This window comes from Chinchilla lanigera, unplaced genomic scaffold, assembly GCF_000276665.1.
Source record: "Chinchilla lanigera isolate Chin_1 unplaced genomic scaffold, ChiLan1.0 scaffold00001, whole genome shotgun sequence".
NCBI lineage: Eukaryota > Metazoa > Chordata > Mammalia > Rodentia > Chinchillidae > Chinchilla > Chinchilla lanigera.
Genome location: NW_004955402.1, coordinates 11,076,552 through 11,093,787, shown reverse-complemented (window position 1 = coordinate 11,093,787; position 17,236 = coordinate 11,076,552). Strand labels below are relative to the sequence as shown.

At 38.0% G+C, this 17,236-nt stretch overlaps 1 long non-coding RNA gene across 1 annotated transcript in view; it reads left to right on the top strand.

Annotated features, from left to right (window-relative positions):
• Positions 1–7,044, top strand: part of LOC102029918 — a 33,378-nt gene extending 26,334 nt beyond the window's left edge. Inside the window, exon 3 of the long non-coding RNA XR_259050.2 lies at positions 6,786–7,044. This is a non-coding gene — a long non-coding RNA (uncharacterized LOC102029918). The remainder of the gene's footprint in view (positions 1–6,785) is intronic.
• Positions 7,045–17,236: the final 10,192 nt, after the last annotated feature.

The following is a 17,236-nucleotide window of genomic DNA, read 5'->3' as shown; positions in this document are numbered from 1 at the left end:
AAGTCGCAGCAAAATGAGCCTGTTACAGCAAAGTGAGTCTGTGTTGTGGGTTTGATCAATCTTTGGTTCTAAGAAGTTTAAAAATGGAAATGTTTGCGTAGTAAGAACAAGTTGGCAGAGAAGTTTCAACACATGATGCTCAGATAACTTCATGTTAAACTTTAATTTTTCTCCAGATGTCCCCCCTTTTTCTCCCCACTGAACTAACCTGCTTCCTGGACATCAGCTTCCCCACTCAGTAAGAGGATCTCAGAGCAGCAACCAGTTTGATAAAAATCTCGTGCTTTGTATTGTGCTTTTAGCTATTTTTAGAAGGGAGCTGAGTTCAAGCAGGGCATCCTTTCATCTGTGGAGCTTAAGTGCAGGATGCTGGGAAGCAGGACACCACTTAACGTGAGCTTTTTCTTATGCCTGTGAAGTTACATTCTTTCTTCCCTGGTTCAGAAGTTATATATGGATAGTTCCTAACTTACAATTTTTTGATTTACGATTTTTTGATTTTACTTGGTGTGAAACCAATATATATTCAGTGGAAACCATACTTCTCATTTTCAATTCTGACTTTTTCTGGCACTAGCGATATGCTGCTGGATCACAAAAGCAAATAACTGCTACTGTACAGTAAAAGTGTGCTGCTATGCTATGATGTTCCATAGGTTAAGTATATTGAATACATTCTCAACTTGTGATAATTTTAATTTATCACTGATGACAAAATCCCATCACATGTTGAGGAGCCTCTGCCTATCTGCATATGTGATATAGATACACAGATGTAGATATAGATATACATGAGATATATTCTGTGTGTGTGAATGAAAGAATTGAGGTGTTTCCTGAAATGCCTTTTGAAATATTAAATCATCAAATAAAATGGAATCAGTGCAATGTTATATCTTAAACCTACAGATTCAGTATGTGGGTTTTTTCCTCTTTTAGAAGCATTGTATTGATATTATTCTTTTTTATACATTAATGAAGAGAAATGCAGATGGTTACAACATTGGTCTAGGACATCGTTACAAATAATATATTTTTTCATGAGCTCTTTTGCATATCATTTGAATAGACAAATCATTTTTGTTCCTTATAGTTTCATTTTTATTTATTCATTTGTTTTTTAATTTTATGGAATCTTTTTTATGGAAAAAATAAAATTTCATGACAAAATAATAGGAGAATAACAACAGTTAATATATTCTCTATTGTTATTTTCAAAGTAGTTACTCAGTATATAAGATATGGGCATAAAAATTTTTCCAAATGATATTAACACAAACTTTTCTTTTCAATGAACTAAGAGAAACTAGTAGTATTACTTGGTTTTTTTTTTTTTGCTTTTCTCTTTCCTCCACCTTAGATCCTCTTTCCTTTTGAAAAATTTCTTCCCATTTCACAGTATCTGTTGTACATTTTGGTCCTTATTTACCCTTTTAGTTTCTCACACCAGGGTGATAATATGATGTTTATGCATATGAATCTGATCTCTTTCACTTAGGAGTATGGTCTCAACTTGCGTCCATTTACCTACACATGTCTCAAGTTTATCCTTCTTTAGGACTGAGTAGTACTCCAATGTATAAAAAACCCACATCTTCTTATCCACTCCTTCATTGATGGGCACTTTGGTTGTTTCCAAGATTTAGCTATGACAAATTGTGCTGCTACAAATGTGAGTGTGCATATATCGTTGTGGTATGATGATTTAATTTTTCTAGGAAGATCCCCAGAAGGGGAATAACTTGGTTGATTGGGACCTCTAATCCTACTTTTCTGTGGACTCTCTAGACTGATTTTCATAGTGGTTGCACTAATCTATACTCCCACCAATGGTGGAGAAGTGTTCCTTTTTCTCTACAACCCTGCCAGCATTTGTGACTGGTTTATTTTTTGATGATAGCCATTCTTTATGGAATGAGATGAAATTTTAGTGTTGTTTTAATTTGTATCTCTCAAATGACAATGATGTTGAACATTTTTTCATGTATTTATTTGCTGTTTATATTTCTTCCTCTGACAAGTGTGTATTCATCTCAGATGCCCATTTTGGGATTGGTCTTTGAATTTGGAAGTCTGAATATTTTTAATTCTTTATATGTTCTAGATATAAGTCCTTTACCTGAGGGATAACTGGCTAAAATTTTTTCCCACTCTGTGGTTGTCTTTTTACTCTGTTGGTGATTTCTTTTGCTGTGCAAAAGCTTTATAAGATGAGATCTCAATTGTTGATTCTTTGTAATATTTCCCATGTGATCTGGATTTTGTTCAAAAAGTCTCTGTCTACACCTGTCTTCTGGATTTCTATCCATTTTCTCTTCCAGTAGATTTGGTGTTTCTGTTTTAATATTTAGATCTTTGATCCATTTTGATTTTATTGTAGTGAATGGTGATAGACATAGGTTTAGTTTTAGTCTTCAGCATGTGGAAAGCCAGTTTTTCCAGTACCATTTATTAAAGAGGCAATCTTTCTTCCAGTGAACATGTTTGGCACCTTTGTCATAGATAAGGTGGCTGAGTGTGTTTGGAATTGTGTTTGCATCTTCCAATCTGTTCCACTGATCCTCAAGTCTGATTTGTTTTGTTTGTTAATACCATGCTGATTTTATCACAGTGGCTTTGTAGTATAATTTCAAGTCTGGGATTGTGATGCCCCCTGACTCGCGTTTGCTGCCCAGAATTGCTTTGCTATTCTAGGTCTCTTCTGGTTCAAATGAACTTCAGGAACATTTTCTTTAGTTCTGTGAGATATGCTAATGGTGTTTTGATTGGGATTGCATTAAATCTGTATAACAATTTTGGGAGTATGACCCCTTTCACTATGTTGGTTGTTCCTATACATGTTTTAAAAATTTTTAACAAATACATAAAAATTATGCTTATTTGTGGAGTACTATGTGATGTTTCAAAACACATGCACATTGTATAATATTCAAATCATGGTCAACTTAATTGCCACCTCAAGTATCATTTCTTTATCATAAAATTATTCAAAATTCTTTTGGCTTTTAAAAAATACACAATATATCAGATGAAGTATCTTTCTCTGTGTGTACTGTATTTTAAATTTATAATATTTTATAATATAGTATCTTGAACCTGAGGATTAAGGTTGTAGAACCTGTGCTTTGGAGCTAAGGACCTGTATTCAAATTTCTGCTACAAGTCTTCCTTGCATTTTGATTTAGAAGAAGTTTCTTTTTCTTTCTGGGCCTTGAATATCCTCATATGCAAAATGGAACTACAAATAATATCAGTCTTTGGCAGGGGATATAGCTCAGGTGCATAAGCACCTGCCTGGCAAGTGCAAGGTCCTGAGTTCAATTCCCAGTACCAAATAATAATAATAATAATAATAATATCAATCTAATAGGATAAACGTGAAGCTTATATAACACTTATGTATATAAAAATGTATTAAATGCTTAGTATGGTTTTGATATATGTTAAATATTCAGGAATTGTTAATGTAATGCACAGTATCACACAGAGATAAGATAAAATAAAATTGTATGTTTCTAATATATTTACTTTTCTTTGTAGAATTTCATTAGTGCTCTTTATCTCTGCCTAATTTCACAGCTTTCCTAAGACAAACCTCCTCAAACACAATATATTCATGGTGGCCCTTTGAAAGAAATCTCTTCATTGCTTGGTGGTCTTTTGGGAGACCTTAGGTACTCTTTGCCTAAAGGATTTAGATACCATTTTTATATTTCTCCCCAGAGTTCAAGCTGTTTCTGAGGCTGTAGGAAGGGACCACATAACAGTAGGGGTTTATTTTCCTCTTCCAATTGGTAATATCAATCTCAAATGCATACAAATGGTCACTGGGGAGAAGAAAAGAAATGTGGAAATGCTGGTTTACTAGTTAGGACTGATTTTGGCTACATGTAACAAATCCAAATAATGGATAAATCTCTGTCTCATGGGGAGGAAGCTCCGAGGAAAGAACGTGGGTTATGTGGTACTCTCTGGCCTTCTGTGACTGGGCTCACCCATATTTTTTTTCTATCATCCTTAATGTGAAGCTCTTGGCAGTAAGTTGTCTTTCTGTTGTTTGATGGAGCTTGTCTTCACGATCACATTCTTAGGGACATGATAAAATCGATAAAATGCAGGATGCCCACTTACATTTGAATTTTACCTAACAATTGGTTTTTTAGTATAAGTATGTTTCAAACTGTGTAGGGCAAACTTACACTAAGAAATTAATTTTTGTCTGAAATTCAAATTTAATTAGGCAACCTTTATTCCTATTTGCTAAATCTAGCAATGTGACACATTTTAGGCAGAAAGAAGGAAAAATGGATGGCAGAAGGTCCTCCCTGTTGGAAGAGGCCCCTTTATATACTCCTACATTCATTTACATCTCACTGGGTACTCCTGGACGCAAGGGACAATGAATGAAGGTCTAAAAGAAGACTAACATTCTGTTAGGAAGGAAGGAGAGAATAGATACTGGGTAGACAAGAAGGAGTTTCTGTCACAGGCAGAAGTTTGTTCCAGTGCTTTTGTCAGATGGATGAATGGATCAGAATCTCACAGCAGTGTAAAACTGTGCTCAGCTGAAGACATCTTAGACTCCTCCTTTCAACCCCACTTCTTAGCCTTGAGTGCATTGTTCATTTTTCTGGAAGACTCTTCAGACCCTTTTACTATAGGGTGAAGTATAAATTAATTAAAAAAACAAACTACATTCAGGCTTGGTTTTGGAATCTCCCTAACTTTGGGTATATTGAAGAGATATTTTGGACATATGGTTTTGGGTTCTCTGCTTAATATTGATCTATTCTACATAATTTAACCAGAATCTTCTGAGATATAAGTATAAAATACAAACAATTTTAAAATAGTTTAAAGCAAACCAACAACTTTCATTCTAGCAAGGGAAGACTGAGCTTTCTCATCTACCATGTTTCATGTTCTCTTGACTCTTAGGGATAAGTCAATTCACTGTAAAGGATTTTCTGATAATAAGAATTGACTCATTGTTAACAGATGAAGTAATTTATGGTTAATACATAATAAGTAAAGCATTTCAATGTACAAGAAGAGGCTATAGTAAAAGGCAACCTTACCAACAAGAAAACAAATTCATAAAAAGGGTATATTCAAGTCCTTGGAAAGTGTATGTCTACAGATGACCAGCTTTGATAAAGAACATTGGCGACATATAGAGCTGATGTGTGACAGTTGTGTGACACTACGAAACTGGCACAGTAGTTTTGATCTAGGACTATATCATACATTTGCAACAGGACTAGGCAGCCGCAATAGCCTAAGCTTGACCCAGTACACCTGTCCTTGCTGAGCATTGGTCCAGCAACCAAGCCATATAAATGGGCCTGGCAGGAGAATAATGAAGCTGTGAGGCCTAGAAGGTAGTGTCTGTGGTGAAGTTAAGCAGGTAGTCCACCTAAGCAGCATGCCAAGAGGGCTAGCCAGAGAAATAAACCTAGGTACTTACCTAGGTACCTGGGCATGCAGCTTGGAATGAAAGTGGGAGGTGAAGCTTCCCATAGATTTGCTCAAGATGCATAGTAAGAGCGATGAAGTCTTTTCATAGCGTTCATTCAGGCTCTGCTGTGGGTGGGAGGTTGTAGTTAACACCCCTGTGCCGGTTTGGACAGGGGATAAGGAAACTATGGTGATAAGTAGGGTGATCCCTGCTTGCTTGGGACTCAGTCTTGAAACGTGGGACTTTCAGTGCAATATTGGAAAATTCTGATCACCCTTTGACAAAAAAGCTAGATTTAGGGTCCACCACTTTGAAGTCAAAAGTGGGCTTCGGGCCCACTAGGCCTCTTCAGTGAAGAATCATCAATTACGAGAGCTAAATAGGACTGCAGAAGTGGCTGTATCTAGGCAGAGTTTTTAACTCAACTTAGATCTCTATAGGCTACCCTCAACTGGGATGGCCTGAACATTTTTAGGTGATTTAGATATTTTAGCTATTGTCACCCAACTGGATAATTTTTTAAATGGAAAGTCACAAGGAAGTTGTTCTCTTTTCAAGAGCAAAAGAAATTTGCACATGTTTCTGTCCCCGAATAACTGAGCAGCTACTCATATTATAAGTACTTAAGTATCAATGTTATCATACACAGAGGTACACTAGCAAGATGACAGGTTTTATAGCCAGAAGATCTGGGTTTGAGTCCCAGCTCTATCATGTATGAATCCTTTGACCTTGCCAGATTAGGAGGCTCAGAGAGATGAGGTGACCTGCAAAACATAGCAGAGAACTGCAATGACCTAGATTCTGTGGCCCAGGAAACTAAGCCCACATTCTGAGCTCCTCAGACTCTTGCTTTATAAACTGTAATTCTCTCGAGGTGTTAGCTAACATGGTGCTAATGTTAAAACAGAAACCTGGAGCTCCTACTGACTCTTCAGGCTATCATGACACCAAAGAATTTAAAGAGGTTCATATCTTGATGACATATCATTTTAGCAAAAAATAAATGTGCATATTATTACAATGCATCTGCAGCACAGTCTGTAACTTCTCAGTCCACTTTAACTGCAGTCTCGTGACTGACACAGATGTTATTGCTCCCCAATTACAGTGTTTTTTGCTTGGAGGCATCTTGTCCTCTGTAATATATCATGGGCCAGAGCCCCAGTGCTGAACATTAACTAGTAATTTATGATCATACCTTCTGAGGCAGAGAGGGCAGCCATAGCTCACTTTGGACTTGGAAAAGCACTCCAGGTTTTCCCTCAGCTCTTTTTTCCTCTTTTCTCTTTCTGTATTTGCTCATTACTATATCTTTTCAATTTAGGGATGGCCTGGATCCTGCCATGTAAATCAAAGAAGAGAGGGTCTGACTCAGCCGCCTAGCCTGGGTCACCTGGAACCCATTATGATACAGAATCATAAACACCTCCATTTTCCCTTCGGAGAGAGACCAGAACCACTGAAGTTAAGCTACCTGCATAAGAGTTGAGTGCGATCAGCTGTACTTAATCTTTAAATGTCCAACCCACTGATAACCTTTGGTTTGCTTTGATAACTATGAAATAAATTCTCACTGCATTGGATACCGGCATTCTGGTTTCTATTCAAGGCTGGGGTGCAGATGTCATGGAATCTTGGACTGGACAGCAGTCCTTGGAAATCTCTGGGGCCAGTTACTGGCTTTCAGGTACTTAATTTCCAAGCCTCCCTCTGCCAACCCTAAATTTCTTTACGGAATGACACGGCGTTTGTGCATTATCAAGCTTTAGGTATTCTGTGGGGAGAAAACCACTTGGAGGTAAGGGAAACAGGAGGAAAAGCTTTCAAAATTAAAGCTTTGCAACACAGAGAAGGAGCACAATCTAAGGCAGTTTTGAGCATCTTGCATTTTTTGTATTTTAAAGAGAAAAAAATAACAATAAAAGAGTTGCAAAACGGGTTAGTAGGAGAGTTACAATAATTAAGACATTGTGTATTGTTGTCTTCATAGTAGTTATTCAGGGTACAAGATATGGGTATCTTGCATTCCAGTATGACTTTTCTATTTCCTCATCCCTTCCCCCCAGCAATGAGATTCTAAGAGGATGTTAACGCTTTTGAGCATGGTTTTCCTCCTCTGTAAAATGTGGGGAATGGTTAATGCTTCTCAAACTTTAATGTATATAGGAATCAATTGGGGATCTTGTGAAAATGCAGATTCTGATTCAATAGGACCAGAGTGGGGCCTTACACTGTACATGTCTAAAAAGTTATAAAAGGATACCAATTTTGTGGGTCCAAGGACACCGCTTTGAGTAGTAGTAAGGACTAAATCACCCTAAATCAGTGGTTCTACTTAAACTGCATAAGAAGAAATTAAACATAGTCATGGCCTCACTTAAAATCAATTAACTTAGGATATCTGGCACTTCAAAATAGGTATTAAGTCTCAAACAAACAAACAAAACCGCAGGTGATTCTAATACACAGCCATGGCAGAGAACCATACACCTAGATCAATGGTTCTTAAAATTCAGTGTACATCAGGATCGTGGAAAGGATTGTGAAAACACAGATCGCTGCCTCTCTGGGGACCACAGTCTGAGAAGCATAGGCTTAGATGATCTTTAAGGTCCTCTTAGCTCCAAACATAGATATGCCGTCAAAATGTTCTTCTCTTCCCGCAGCATGTACTTGAACAGTGGAAATCATTTGCAACTGTTGTACGTGAATTTTAAAGAACATTACTTAGTTGAACCAAGCCATGCGTCCAAAACACAAAAATTTTTCATTGTGTTCATAATATGACTTCTTTTTCTGTCCTGGTTATAAACATGAAAAATAGCCATTATAAAATTATGGAACAGAAAGATAAATGTAAGGAAGACATGTATAATTTGCTATACAATCAGTTATATTTCCATCCATTATTTTCTTTTTATACTAAAGATATATATTTATATAATAGTCTCTTTACAGTTTTACCTGCTGTATAAATTGTTAAGTGTGGCATGTACAGTAGGGCTATACCTGGGATTTTTAATATGACTCTATCCCTTAACAAGTTTGGGGATCTTGGGCAAGTCCATACCTTTCTGTGATGAAATTTCCTCAACTATAAAATGGAAATGGTAATACTGTTGACCATGTAGATTTCTTGAGAGGATTAAATTAGTTAATACATGCAAAGCTATTAGAAAAATTCTGGGCTCATAATACTATATTTACTTTATTATTATTTAATGTATTAAGAATTTCCCATGCCATTTAGAAAGACTTCATAAATATAAACTTACCTAGACTTTGAAATATTTTCTAGTATGATTATATCCACCATAATTTACTTATCCACTTTCATATTTTTGTACTGTTCTGAAAAATCTTTGTGGGTGCTTTTCTTTTTTTTCTCACGCAGATTTCCTACAAGTAATAAGAAGTGAGTCAATAGGTTTCACTAAGGTCCAAGTTGCAAATCATTTATACTGAGCACATTAATTTTAACAAAACAAAGAATCAGAGTTTTCATGCATATGTATATTCCTTTGATGACGTATTTCTGGAATTACATTATAAAAGCTACAATTTATTGACATTAGCTGCCTTCTACCTACTTCCTCATGTACTGGAGTTGGAAGTGAGCAGTAGAGCTTGTTTATATTTTCTCCTCATTCCTAATTATTTATGCATTGAAAAAGAATCAAAGAGCACAGTAAAAAGAAGGCATAATCTAACTCTTGTATCTTTCAATTAGAGAAGCCAGAGTAGTGAAATAAAACTGGGCAGGCTTGGATATCGGTCATTGTTGGTGAAAATAGGGCATAGATTTTATGAAGCTCATGGCTCCACTATTTATATCTAGCAAAAGATAAAAAAATACTTGGTAGTCACTTTCTATCATGCTCATACATGTGAATTAATTAATACTAAATATATTCATGAACTACTATGAGATTAAAGTAACTTTATTTTTATCATAATTCTTTAATACATTCTACTTTAAATTTATGTCAGCTTATGGAATACTAAAAGTGCATGGATTTTGAAGTTGTACAGATCTGGTTTCAAATCCTAGCTTTACCACTTATGGTGATGTAATATAGTGTACAGTTTAGTGGAGGCAGGTAGACAATAAAATGTATAATATGACAAATATCAATAAATATTACCATATAAAAACAAAGAAATCAGAAAAAGTATATTAATGTTTGGTTCATGGGTAGGTTGCAATTTTATACAGGGCTATGAGGAAAAATCCTTATCAAAGACTAGTCTTCAAGGGGTGCTTACATCTATAGGAAAAACACACAGAGGAAAAGCATGTGCAGAGGATTTGGCATTAGGAATGTTCTGGTCAGTGTGTCTAGAGTGGGGTGTGTTGGGAGTAGAGTAGCAGGAGACAAGGTCCCAGAGGTGAAGGGTGGAGACAGATTATAGAAAACCTTATAGGCATTATAATGTCTTGGGTTTTTACTTAGAGCAGGAGGCACAGATATTGAAGGGTTTTGTATAGAACATACTGTTCAAAATATCCCTGACCAAGTTTATCTTTGGACATGCTGCTGAGACTCATGACACCTCAAACTGGGTTACTCAGAGATAATTGAACATGTGTGGCTGGAGCTCAGGAGTCCTGCCGAGAGGAACATTTGTGGGTCATCAGTCATTCGGTGATAATTAATGTATCAAGCCATAGGACTGATGAGTCCTTCCAGGAGGGTGTACAAAATGCAGGGAACTGGGATGGTGTGGTGGAGATCCCAGAAGGCAGGAGGGAACCTCAGGAGACAGATGTCCTGAACCTCAGGAGGCTCAGGGAAGATCTCTAGGAAGGATGGGCAGGGATCAGGGAGTGACCCACACATGCCAAGAGAAGAGTCCATTGGATTAAATGATACAGTATGATACAGCGAACACTAATGACCCTAGCAAAAATGACTTCAGTGGACTGGTGATGCAGGTTATAGAGAAAGAATGTAAAGAAACTGTGGCACGAACATGGATAACCCAAGTTTAGCTGTGAATGCGGAACAAAGATAGGGTAGCAGCTGAAGGAAGGGGTTTTGTAAGGTGGGAACGACTCAAGCATGAATCACATGGTGGTAAAAAGAAATCACTGCTAGAGAGTACGACGTTTAATTCCCAGGGAGGAGGAGTGATAGCTAAAGTGAGATTCCCAAGAAGATTGGTCAGAGGGAACGAGATCTAGGTCAGAGGGGAAGGATGGACATGCGAGAGACCAGTGCAGAATGGAGAGTGGTGCTACCAGGCAAGAATGAAAGGCCTCTTTTTTTACCTATATACATAATTATACCTGGTACACACGGTGACCTATGTGGGGTCAAGCGTAGGGAATGAGCAGTGATTCTTGAGGCTACTGACTATGACATGAGATAGCTATCCATTGCCCGGAAGTCCCAGAGCCAGAGAGGACAAAGCCATGATCAAGTGTGCCTTCTTTTGACTTGCAAAATATCAAGTGACCATTTCACAGGACGGAGCTAATATGGAATGAGAAATCAATTACTTCTATTCCATCACTTTAAATTGATTTTTTCAATTGAACATACATTTTGCAGCAGTGCTTATGTGAGGGCTTATGTTACATGCTATAAAAAATGTGTATTAAACTAAATTTTTATAAAATTTTTACATAAACTTGAAATTTATGACTGACCTGTTAGCTACACTATTATTCAATCAAATGGAACATTCTCACTTCCTTTTAAAATCCACTTAGAAAATGAATGTAGCTTAGCAAAGTACAATATATTTCTTTCTTTATTCTTTTTCTTTGGCTTTGCAGCACTTAATTCAACAGGTACCTATAAGAAATCTAAACTTCAACAGGTTTAAGAAATCTAAACAGATATAAATTTACCTGATATAAATTTTACAAATTTAAGATATAAACTAAGATATAAATTATTTATAAGATATATAAGGTATAATTTAAGATATGAATTTTAACAGATATAAAATTACCTCCTGGTAATTCAGACTGTTACCAACTATTTTAATTACTTGATTAGAATTTTTACCTTCAGTGGTGCATATACCAAGATCACAGCTTACTTGGCATTTATTCTACATGAGAGAATTACAAAGACTCCCCCATATAGATGGGTAAAAGCATAATATTTATGGAATTCAACAACTTTTAAAATTCAACTCTAAGCTTAATTTCAACAAAACCACTGTAAGCATCTGCAAAAGCTGTCCACTCTGATGAACTGAGCTTGCCGAGGAACCTGTAGCCTTGAGTCAAGTGAGAAGGGCCCTTTAACACGGAGGGAGGAGGAGGTGTACTGAAAAATCATATTTAATGAGTGCCTTCTCTCCCCTCTCCTGCACCTGCACCCGCCCCTTTGCAGTACTGGGGATTGATCCCAAGGCCTTCGCTACATCCTTAATCCTTTTCTTGTGTTTTATTTTGAGATGGGCTCCTGGCAAGTTACTAAGTTGCCCAGGCTGGCCTTGAACTTGTGACCCTCTTGCCTTAGCTTCCCAGAGTGAGAGGACCGCGGCTGTGTGTGTCACCATGCCTTGCTCCCCTTTTTCTCTAAGAGCTGTTTGTTATTTTCTTTCTGCTACTTGGTACAAACTGTCACTCAAGATAGACTGATTTTTTTTTTTTTTTTACTATGTTTGGCTTGATGGTTCAATAAAAGAAGGAAACATAGGAAATGATCAATTTCAAAGACTGTCCTATCTTTCTTTTAAAGAAGTTCATAACCAACTTTTAGCCTTTTTGTTTTTTTAGTTTCTTTGTGAGAAACTGTACATATTCAGTTCTTTCCTCTAATGAGGTGTGATGATTTGTGAGGAGTTCTAAAGTACTGGTGATACCATCTTTAAAGGATGTATTAGGACCTTCCTTCAGAGAGAAAGAAACAGCAGGAAGTTAACTGCTGACCTGCTTGTCTAAGCAGGGTGCTGGGAGGCTCAGTCACTCCGAGAGAGTTGTGTTTGCATCCATAAAGTGTTATTCACAGAGAAGGAGACCAAAGAATCCGAAAATAGTTGTCCCTTGAAGTGAGGTCCTTGCCTTTTTCAGTCTGAAGTCACAGACACATAATTGTATTAATCAGTGTTTGAGGAAGCCTTTATTTAACATTTTTCATAAAAGTTATAGTTCTTATATTCCTGTTTTATGGAATTTCAGAACTCTTCCAAGCTGGAGCCTGGAAAAGTTGATTATGAATTACTCCGAATTTTCTCTTTGTAGAATTAAGCAACATGTCAAACATGCCATATATCTTATGCCTCGGGCACCTACTTAAAGCTTTCTCTTTCTGTGTTTGGTTATAAAAAGGAGCCCAAGAAGATGAAGATATCTGATGGTCTTCCCTGAAGCTGTAATCAGTTGGCATCCCTCAGGTGCTTTTATTTTCCTGGCCTTGAAATCTTCTGGCTGGGATATGAGAGAAATAGTCTCAAATGTTCTCGTAGTTAGCAAATAAATCTTTGCTTTTTTTGTTCTTTCCCTCCCGCTGGGCCTTAGCCTGCCATCCTCCCTTTTCCCTTCAGTTCCCCTTCAGCACACACTCACACAATATTGTTTCTTGTGCCTTGTTCTCTTGTTCCTTTTCTTCCATCGAGGGTGGAGAAAAGCTCTCAGAATGGGCCGATTTGCAACCATCATCCACGCCCTGGGTGAGGACACAACCCAAATGTTCTTGGGTTTCTCGCTCATGAGTATGGATGAGGGGCTCATCTGACATGAATCTCTGGGTTCTGCCGCCCGTAATTGTTTACACTTAGTCATGCCGGACCATAGTCGCCTGCAGAGTGCCCCTGCGCCTTGCTGGCAGTTTCCAAGCTATCTGGCACTTTATCAGACTGCATCAATGCCAGCTGCGGTGGGCTCCTCTGGGTGCCTGTCGTGGTCTATTTGGTTTATAACATATAAACAATGGGGAGTCCTCCAGTGCTGTGCTGTTCCTTACCATTCTGCCCTGCCAGGGATAACCCTGTTCTGGCCCAGAGGCTGACACTCAGTTTTCTTTTCGCTTTTCTCTCTAATTCCATCTTTTCAGAGCGGATCAAAAAGCGCAGTTAACAAGGTTGGGTGGAAAATCAGATGTCTCCAACTCACTGCTTCTGTTAAGGTCACAAAAATCTTCTATGTCTCCTCAGTTTAATGTAAAAGGCCTCAGGCAGCATAAATTCATGCAGAAGAGCAGAATCCCAGGCTAGGTTTATACCTTGATGCAGCAATTTCTTAGCCTCCTAAGGTGCAATTCAAACTGGAATATAACAATCAGTTGTGAAGCTTTCACTTTGTACTCTGCATTGTGTTGGGTGCTTACTTGTGTTATTTCATTCTTATAACCCTTTGGTGTTACACTATTTATTATTGCTGTTATTCCCCTTCTAGAGATGAGAAAACTGACACAGAGAAGGGATAAGGAATTCACATACCGAGGATCACAGAACTGATAAGGGCCGAGTTAGGATGTGGTTCCAGGGTTCACGCTTACCCTCTTGAACATCGCCTCCCACTCTGCAAAACAAGTTACTTTCATCTGAGCAAAACATACTGCAGCTTTTAAGAAGAAAAATTGCTCTAAAAGAGACATAAATAACTCAGTTTTGTTGTAAACCTAAAACTGCTAAAAAAATTAAGCTCTATCAATTTAAAAAAGGACATAAGCACTTTTAGCTAAAGCAGGTTAAGAGGTGTGTTTATACATCATGATCATCACTCTTTTAGATATTCACAAAATAGTTAAGTGACACAATTCATGTGGAAATGCTTCTAAGGCACCATGTTATTATGTGCAGATTACAGCATGAGAATGAGCAAGGGATGACCTTTTACATGGAATTTGCCTTATCCTATTCCCTGGAAATAGACCTGTAGATTGGTGGATATTTGTATAGTATTGTGAATCTTTACCCACTAGATGAATAAACATAAACTCAGACTTTGTGGCTGCTGATCTGACATTTTTTACCAACACTAAATCGCCTTAAAAGATTCTTTCCGAGGAACTTAATATTTTTTAGAAGATCTTTGTTCCAGAAGCCAAAACTCTTGAGTCGTTGTTTTGTTGAATGAAATATAATATGAGAGAGTTAATCTTGCAATAATTCCTGTAACTATGACTTGGGAAAAGGAAGGGAGTGGAGCTTCACAGACAGCTCACAACCACAGGGAATCGGGGTATGGGGGCCGTGGAGGGGCTCTGTGCAGAAAATGAGGTGGGGTGAGGACACAGGAGGGCTGTCTCCAGCCAGAGAGCTCTACTTTCCCGATGAGAGAGGGCCCCAATATCGATGATTTGGTTTCATTACCGATAGCTATTAGAGGGGCTGTTGTTTCACTTTTCTATGTAAAATATTCTTCCTTTAAAAAAAAAAAAAATCTAGCCTCCTTTGGCATGAGAAGAGATGAGGGATATCTTTATACTTCAGCACTTCCAAAGGGCTTGGTAGTCATACCTTTTTTTTTTTTTAAAGCAGATGGACCACGTGATTTTTGAGAGTATGTGACTCAGAGCTGCAGAGAGAACACAGGAATCTCTAGGCTGAATCTCTCCCTCCTGAGACTCAGAACTCTTTCTCCAGTTTAAGAGTACTTCCTCTCCTCCTTACACCCTTGGCTCCAGTGACTGCCAGAGAACCACATTAAATGCAGTTGTAGGAAAGTATTAATGTTTTTCAGAAGTCATGTAAGAGGGATGGCTAAAAATAGGAAAACCAAAAAGCACTACAAAAACTGGCACATATTTTCCAATTTCTCAATCTTCTATCATTATTTTCATAATCTCTCATTCCAAAAAAGTCATTTTTGATGACATTCCTTCATGGTTTTGCTCCTTAGTTCTGGTCCTAACTGCTCTCATGGAGGGAATATGCCAAGTATAAGTGATATTATGTGCATTCAATTTGACTATCATCAACTCTTTACTGCTCACGCACCATTTAAAAGAGGAGAAGTTTAATTTGACTCACTATTTCAGGGAATTCAGTCCATGGTTAGTTGGCTCTAGGGCAGATGCATCATGGCAGAAAGGCACGCTGAAATAAAGTTGCTTAGTTCATGGGAACCGGGAAACAGACCAGGGCAACAGTGTTAGAGAAGAAAGGGCCAAGGGCCCAGCTACAGACTCGTAGGTCATGAATCCATGATCCACCCAAACACACTCAGAAGTGTCCTTTTACTAATTCCCTGGGCAGCTCCCAAGCCAATCAAGTTGACAATTAAAATTAACCATCATACTACTGCATGCTTTTTCACTGCCTCTATGTCAGGATGGACATGAATAGTATTAGAACAAATACAAGAATTTTGAGAATTCCCTAATTTTAAGGAAGAGTGTCTGATAAATAGCTTATGAAGATTAGAATTAATGTCACATCTACAGCCTTCTGTTCTACATAGAAAACATGTCTTGATCAATAGGTCTGACACATCCATCTACAAGCATGATGAAAATAAAACTACTTCATTGTAGTTAGGTAGTTTTTCCCTCACAGGCACAATAAAAGAAATGTTCAATGCCCAACTTCGTAGCCATTCAAACAAATCCCACAAGAACAGGAAACCAAGTGGAAATTCAAATATAAGCTATGCCCTACAGTTGCCATCAATTATCCCTGAAATGAAAACAATGAAATTAGAATGTTGTTTGGGTGGCCCTCCCACCTGATAAATGAACAAGGGATTAGCCTATTTTCATCATTTTTAGATCAAGAGCTAATTAGGTGGAGAAAATTCAACAGAAACTGGGCAGTGACGTTTGCTCCTTTGTCAATGACAAAATCGTGTAGCAATTTCCTGATCTGCAAAAACATCCCAATAAATCTCCTCTGTATACCATTAGGAAGTTTTGTGGTACTGGGTGGACTTCAGAAGACTGCTAACCTTGAGCAGCTCTGCTGGTATCCTGCTCTTATTGCTCAATGGAAAGTTCAGTGGAATCACCAAGTAACAGGAGACTAGGTTCATGGCCATAAATCTCCAGGAGATGCTCACTGACATCCACAGTGCTCTGTGGAGTGAGTTTAACAAGGTCATTCTTGCTGAGCTTCCTTTGAGTTGGAAGCTACAGCTTACTGTCAGGCCCAGAGCCAGGTTGTTAATCACGGAGAAAACCAGAGGGTGAGAGGTGGGGAGGCCATGAAAGGTAACTTTCAGGCCTGGTCTTAGTGTCAAGTGGAGCCTGGTTGGAAACCCTGTACAGAATGGCAGCCCCTTGGGGACCTCTGCACTGCAGCTAAGATCCTTTTCTGCACCTGATGCTTTAGCTTAGTTACTTGTTCCATCATTCATGGATTCAGAAAGGAACTTCTGCACATTGTCTTCAAAGTCTTCTCATTCATCTGCAAACATCTGAGCGTATCTTTTCTCCACTCTTGAATCTAGCCTCCCTAACCATCTTTTGATATCTTTATATGGTTTTTTCTCTTTTGTAAATCTTTGCTACCCACTGATGGAGTAACTGTGCTTAACTCCTTTGAATTTGGTGTGAATTTGGTGACAGATATTTTTTAAAAAGCCAACCGATCAACCAACCAAACACATACCGAGGAGATTAAGACAGAGCCAGCTGCATTTCAGAAGTGCTCTTGTAGTAGCAGTGAGGGAGTGAAAAATCCATTCAAGGTAAAGAATCCAGCCAGCAGGAGGGTAGCATGGTGTCTCGGAGCTGTGGGGAAATTGTAGTGGGAAGGTTAGGGACTCAGAGGGCACTTACAGTTTGTAACACCTTAGATGCTATTTCATTTGCTTCTTAGCACGGTGCCATGAAGTAAACAAAGCAAGCATCATTATTGCCCATTTTGAGATGA